The following is a 7,853-nucleotide window of genomic DNA, read 5'->3' as shown; positions in this document are numbered from 1 at the left end:
CCAAAGGTCAGTTACTGATCGCAAATATTTCTGTTCCATTGGCCATAATTAGTTTTTTCAATAAAAATATTCGATAACAATTTAACAACAGAACTGTCCATACAACACCTTCATATATACAACAAGAAATAAGTTTAATATTGATAATAATTAATTTTTTCAATAAAAATATTCGATAACAATTTAATAACAGAACTGTCCATTAGGGTGGCTCAAAAAACACTTTTTCAAATTTTTTGATGGGCCGCCCTCTTATTCGGTTCTATTCGACGCCCTGATGCTCTGGACAAAATTTCAGCCAAATCGGTCAACGTTTGGGTAGTGCTAAACTCGTTGGAAGTTTATATGGAAAAATGTATGCAGAAACATCCAAAAACAGTGATTTGCAGTTGGACGGCACAATTTACGATCAAGAACCATGATACTCATTCAGTTCTTGTAAAATAAAGTACATAATGTTATGCTAAAAACCGCGAGAAGATTAGAGCTTATTACACAAAGATATTAGCATTTTACTGGAGTGTTGTGTGGGTGAATTTATTTCTTTTCAAAGGTAAAAGAAACGAAATTTGCTCAAACCCCACTTCAGAGAAATGCTAATAACTCAGCCGGGCAAACTCGAATCTTCTCGCGGTTTTCTGCATAACATTCTGTATTAAATTCTCCAAGATCTGGATGAGTATCATAGTTCTTCATCGTAAGTTGTGTAGTCCAGCAGCAAATTACTGTTTTTGGATGTTTCTGCATACATTTTCCATTTAAACTTCCAACGAGCTTAGCACCGCCCAAACGTTGACCGATTTGACTGAAATTTTGTCCAGAGCATCAGGGCATCAAATAGAACCGAATAAGAGGGCGGCCTATCAAAAAAATTGAAAAAAGTTTTTCCCATACTAATTTGAGCCACCCTACTGTCCATACAACACCTTCATGTATAAAACAAGAAATAAGTTTAATATTGAAAAACAAGAAAATTCAACGATATACAATGTCTTCATGTATTAAACGAGAAATATGTTAAATGTTGAGAAACTAGAAAAATCAAACAATCTTAAAATCTAGAAATTTAAAAATCTTAAAATCTAAAGACCTAAAAATCTAAAAATCTAATAACCTAGAAATCTAAAAATCAAAAAAATCTAAAAATACAAAATTCTAAAAATCTAAAAATCTTAAAATCTTAAGATCTAAAAAATTTAAAAATCAGTCTTTACAATAATTTCATGTATAAAAAATAAAAAAAGAAATATGATGAATATTTAGAAACTACAAATCTAAAAATCTAAAAATCTAAAAACCTAAAATCTTTAAATTTTAAAATCTAAGAATCTGAAAATCTAAAAATCTAAAAATCTAAAAATCTAAAAATCTAAAAAAAAAATCTAAAAATCTAAAAATCTAAAAATCTAAAAAACTAAAAATCTTAAAATCTAAAATCTAAAATCTAAAAATCTAAAAAACTAAGAATCTAAAAATCCAAAAATTTAAAATCTAAAAATCTAAAAATTTAAATATCTGAAAATCTAAAAATCTAAAAATCGAAAAATCAGAAATTCAAAAAATCTAAAAATCAAAAAATCAATAAATCTAAAAATTTGAAAATCTAAAAATCAAAAAATCTAAAAATCTAAAAATCTAAAATCTGAATATCTAAAAATCTAAAAATCTAAAAATCTAAAAAGCTTAAAATCTAAAAATCTAAAAAATCTAAAAATCTAAGAATCTAGAAATCTTTTAAAAATCTTAAAATCTAAAAATATAAAAATCTAAAAATATAAAAATCTAAAAATCTAAAATCTAAAATCCAAAAATCTAGAAACCGATAAATCAAAAAATCAAAAAATCGAAAAATCAAAAAATTAAAAAAATAAAAAATCAAAAAATCAAAAAATCTAAAAATCTAAAAATCAAAAAATCTAAATATCTCAAATCTCAAAATCTGAAAATCTAAAATCTAAAATCAAATCTAAAATCTAAAAATCTAAAAAATCTAAAAATCTAAAAATCTGAAAATCTTAAAAATCAAAAATCTAAAATCTAAAAATCTAAAATCAAAAAATCTAAAATCTAAAAAATCTAAAATCTAAAAATCTGAAATTTAAAATCTAAAAATCTAAAAATCAAAAATTTAAAATCTGATTCTAAAATCTAAAAATCTAAAATCCAAAAATCTAATAAAATCTAAAAATCAAAATTAAATCTAAAATCTTAAAATCTTAAATCTAAAAAATCTAAAAATCTAAAATCTAAAATCTAAAAATCTAAAATCTAAAAATCTAAAAATCTAAAAATCTAAAAATCTAAAAATCTAAAAATATAAAATTCTTCAAAATCTAGAAATCTACAAAAATCTAAAAATCAAAAAATCTAAAAAATCTAAAATTCTTAAAAATCTAAAATCTAACAAAAATCTAAAATCTAAAATTAAAAATCTAAAATAAAAATTTAAAAATCTAAAATCTAAAAAATCTAAAATCTAAAAAAATCAATCTAAAAATCTAAAATCTAAAATCTAAAAATCTAAAAATCTAAAAATCTAAAATCAAAATCAAAAATCTAAAATCTAAAAATCTAAAATCTAAAATCTAAAAATCTAAAAATCTAAAAATCTAAAAAAATCTAAAAAATCAAAAATCTAAAAATCTAAAAATCTAAAAATCACAAAAATCTAAAAATCTGAAATCAAAATCTAAAATTTCAAAAATTAAATCTAAAAATCTAAAAATCTAAAATTCTAAAAATCTAAAATCTAAAAATCTAAAAATCTAAAAATCAAAAATCTAAAAAATCTAAAAATCAAAAAATCTAAAATCTACAAAAATCTAAAAATCTAAAAATCTAAAAATCTAAAAATCTAAAAATCTAAAAATCTAAAAATCTAAAAATCTAAAAATCTAAAAAATCTAAAAATCTAAAATCTAAAATCTAAAAATCTAAAAATCTAAAAATCCCAAATTAAAATCTAAAAATCTAAAAAATCTAAAAATCTAAAAATCTACAAAATCTAAAAATCTAAAAATCTAAAAAATCTAAAAAATCTAAAAATCTAAAATCTAAAATCTAAAAATCTAAAAATCTAAAAATCAAAATCTAAAAATCTAAAATCTAAAAATCTAAAATCTAAAATCTAAAATCTAAAAATCTAAAATATGAAATTTCTAAAATCTAAAAATCTAAAACCAAAAACACAATCTGAAAGAAAATCTAAAAATCTAAAAATTTGAAAATCTAAAAATCTAAAATCTAAAACCTGAAAACCTAAAACTAAAATTCTAAAATCAAAAATTTAAAATCTAAAATCTAAAAATCTAAAAACCGAAAACCTAAAATCTGAAAATCTAAAATCTAAAATCTGAATCTAAAATTAAAAATCAGATAAAAATTAAAATCTAAAGATCTAAAAACCTAAAATCTAAAATTCTAAAAATTTGGAAATCAAAAAATCTAAAAATATTAAAATCTTAAAATCTAAACATTTGGAAATCAAAAATCAAAAAATCTAAAAATCTAAAAATCTAAATATCTAAAAATCTAAAAATCTAAAAATCTAAAAATCTAAAAATCTAAAAATCTAAAAATCTAAAAATCTAAAAATCTAAAAATCTAAAGTTTAAAAATCTAAAAATCTAAAAATCTAAAAATCTAAAAGTCTAAAATCTAAAATCTAAAATCTAAAAATCTAAAATCTAAAAATCTAAAAATCTAAAATCTAAAAATCTAAAATCTAAGAATTTAAAATCAAAAATCTAAAATCTAAAATCTAAAAATCTAAAAATCTAAAAATCTAAAAGTCTAAAATTTAAAAATCTATAAATCGAAAATCTAAAAATCTAATCTAAAAATCTAAAAATCGAAAATCAAAAAATCAAAAATCTAAAATCTAAAAATCTAAAAATCTAAAATCTAAAAATCTAAAAATCAAAGATTAAAAATCTAAAAATCTAAAATCAAAAATCTAAAAATCTAAAAATCTAAAAATCTAAAATCTAAAAATCAAAAAATCTAAAATCTAAAATCTAAAAATCTAAAATCTAAAAATTTAAAATCTATAAATCGAAAAATCTAAAAATCTAAAAAATCTAATATCTAAAAATCTAAAAATCGAAAATCAAAAATCAAAAATCAAAAAATCTAATAAATCTAAAACCAAAAATCTAAAAATCTAAAAATTTAAAATCTAAAATTCTAAAAATCTAAAATCTAAAAATCTAAAAAATCTAAAATCTAAAAATCTAAAAATCTAAAAAATCTAAAAATATAAAATCTAAAACCTGAAAACCGAAAATCGAAATTTGAAAATTTAAAATCTAAAAATCAAAAATCTAAAAATTTGAAATCTAAAAACTAAAATTCTAAAAATCTAAAAATCTAAAAATCTAAAATCTGAAAATCTAAAATTTAAAAATTTGGAAATCAAAAAATCTAAAAATAAAAATTCTAAAATCTAAACATTTGGAAATCTAAAATCTAAAAATCAAACAACAAAAATCAAAAAAAATCAAAAATCAAAAAATCAAAAATCAAAAATCAAAAATCTAAAATCTAAAACCTAAAAATCTAAAAATCTAAAAATTAAAAATCTAAAAATCTAGAAATCTTAAAATCTAAAAATCTAAAAATCTAAAAATCTAAAAATCTAAGAATTTAAAAATCAAAAAATCTAAAAATCTAAAAATCTGGATAAAAATTAGAAATATAAAGAACTAAAAATCTAAAGATCTAAAAACCTAAAAATCTAAAATTCTAAAAATTTGGAAATCAAAAAATCTAAAAATATTAAAGTCTTAAAATCTAAACATTTGGAAATTTAAAAATCTAAAATCAAAAAAATCAAAAAATCAAAAATCAAAAAAATTAAAAAATCAAAAAAATCAAAAAATCTAAGAATCTGAAAATCTGAAAATCTAAAATCTAAAAAATCTAAAATCTAAAATCAAAAAATCTAAAATAAAAATCTAAAATCTAAAATCTAAAAATCTAAAAATCTAAAAATCAAAGAATCTAAAAAACTAAAAATTAAAAAATATAAAAAATTGAAATTTAAGGATCTAAAAATCAAAAAATCTAAAAAATCTAAAAATCTAAAAATCTAAAATCTAAAAATCTAAAATCTAAAATCACAAAATCTAAAAAATCTAAAAATCTAAAATCTAAAAATCTAAAAATCTAAAAATCTAAAAATCAAAAATTAAAATCTAAAATCTAAAAATCTAAAAATCTAAAATCTAAAATCAAAAATCTAAAAATCTAAAATCTAAAATCTAAAATCTAAAAATCTAAAAATCTAAAATCTAAAAATCTAAAATCTAAAAATCTAAAAATCTAAAAATCAAAATCTAAAAATCTAAAAATCTAAAATCTAAAAATCTAAAATCTAAAAATCTAAAATCAAAATCTAAAAATCTAAAAATCTAAAATCTAAAATCCAAAAATCTAAAAATCTAAAAATAAAATCAAAAATCTAAAAATCTAAAAATCTAAAAAATCTAAAATCTAAAATCTAAAAATCTAAAATCTAAAAATCTAAAAAAATCTAAAATCTAAAAACCTAAATCCCCAAAATCTAGAAAACTAAAAATCTTAAAATCTAAAAATCTAAAATCTAAAAATCTAAAAATCTTTAAATCTGAAAATCTAAATATCTAAAAATTAAAAAATCTAAAAACCAAAAATCAAAAATCAAAAATCTAAAAATCTAAAAATCTAAAAATCTAAAAATCTAAAAATCTAAAAATCTAAAATCTAAAAAATCTAAAATCTAAATATTTAGAAATCTAAAAATGTGAAATTCAAAATACAAAAATCTAAAAACCTGAAACGTGAAAATCTAAAATTGAAAATCTAAAAATAAAAATCTAAAAATCTAAAAATTTGAAATTAAAAAAAACTAAAATTCTAAAAATCTAAAATCTAAAATCTAATAATCTGAAATCTAAAACACAAAACTGAAAATCTAAATTTGAAATCTAAAATCAAAAATCTATAATCTAAAAATCTAAAATCTAAAATCTAAAATCTAAAAATCTAAAAATCTAAAATTAAAAATCTAAAAAATCTAAAATCAAAAAATCTAAAAATGTAAAAATCTAAAAATCAAAGAAAATCTAAAATCTAAAAATCTAAAATCTAAAAAGTCTAAAAATTTAAAAATCTATATAAATCGAAAAATCTAAAATCTAATCTAAAAATCTAAAAATCGAAAATCAAAAAATCAAAAATCTAAAAATCTAAAAATCTAAAATCTAAAAATCTAAAATCTAAAAATCTAAAATCTAAAAATCTAAAAATCTAAAATCTAAAAATCTAAAAATCTAAAAATCTAAAATCTAAAATCTAAAATCTAAAAATCTAAAAATCTAAAAATCTAAAAATCTAAAAATCAAAATCAAAAATACAAAAATCTAAAAATAAAAATCTAAAAATCAAAAATCTAAAAATCTAAAAATCTAAAAATCTAAAACAAAAATCTAAAAATCTAAAAATCAATAAAAATCTAAAATCTAAAAATCTAAAATCTAAAAATCTAAAAAATCTAAAATAACAAAATTCTAAAAAATCTAAAAATCTAAAAACCCAAAAACCTGAAAATCTGAAAATTTGAAAATCTAAAAATCTAAAAATTTGAAAATCTAAAAATCTAAAAATCTAAAAACCCGAAAACCTAAAACTAAAATTCTAAAAATCTAAAATCTAAAAATCTAAAAAGATCTAAAAAATCTAAAAATCAAAATCTAAAAATCTAAAAATCTAAAAATCAAAATCTAAAATTTAAAAATCTAAAAATCTTAAAATCAAAAATTTAAAAATCTAGAAATCTAAAATCTAAAAATCTAAAAATCAAAAATCAAAAATCTAAAATTCAAAATCTAAAAATCTAAAAATCTAAAATCTAAAATCTAAAATCTAAAAATCTAAAAATCTAAAAATATAAAAATTCTTAAAATCTAGAAATCTAACTAAAAATCTAAAAATCAAAAAATCTAAAAATCTAAAATTCTTAAAATCTAGAAATCTAACTAAAAATCTAAAAATCTAAAAATTCAAAAATCTAAAAATCTAAAAATTAAAATCTAAAAAATCTAAAAATCTAAAAATCTAAATATCTAAAATCTAAAATCTAAAAATCTAAAAATCTAAAAAATCTAAAAATCTAAAAATCTAAAAATCTAAAAGAATTTAAAATCTAAAAATCTAAAATCTAAAAAATCTAAAAAGTCTAAAAATCTAAAATCTAAAAAATCTAAAAAATCTAAAAAATCTAAAAAATCTAAAAATCTAAAATCTAAAAAATCTAAGAATTTAAAATCTAAAAATCAAAATCTAAAATCTAAAATCTAAAATCTAAAAATCTAAAAAATCTAAAATTAAAATTTAAAATATAAATCAAAATCTAAAAATCAATCAAAAATCTAAAATCGAAAAATCTAAAAATCAAAAATCTAAAATCTAAAAATCTAAAAATCTAAAAATCAAAATCTAAAAGATACAAAATCTAAAATCTAAAAATCTAAAATCTAAAAAATCTAAAAATCTAAAAATCTAAAAATCTAAAAATCTAAAATCTAAAATCTACAAAATCTAAAAATCTAAAAATCTAAAAATCTAAAAATCTAAAAATCTAAAAAGTCAAAAATTTAAAAATCTAAAATCAGAAAATCAAAATCTAATAATCTAAAAAATCTAAAAATCTAGAAAAATCAAAAATCAAAAAATCAAAAAATCTAGTAAATCTAAAAAGCAAAAATCTAAAAAATCTAAAAATTTCAAAATCTAAAATTCTAAAATTTAAAATCTAAAAATCTAAAATCTAAAAATCTAAAATCTCTAAAAATCAAATTACAATACGTAACTAG

This window comes from Armigeres subalbatus, chromosome 1, assembly GCF_024139115.2.
Source record: "Armigeres subalbatus isolate Guangzhou_Male chromosome 1, GZ_Asu_2, whole genome shotgun sequence".
NCBI classification, from domain to species: domain Eukaryota; kingdom Metazoa; phylum Arthropoda; class Insecta; order Diptera; family Culicidae; genus Armigeres; species Armigeres subalbatus.
This window is presented reverse-complemented; position numbering follows the sequence as displayed.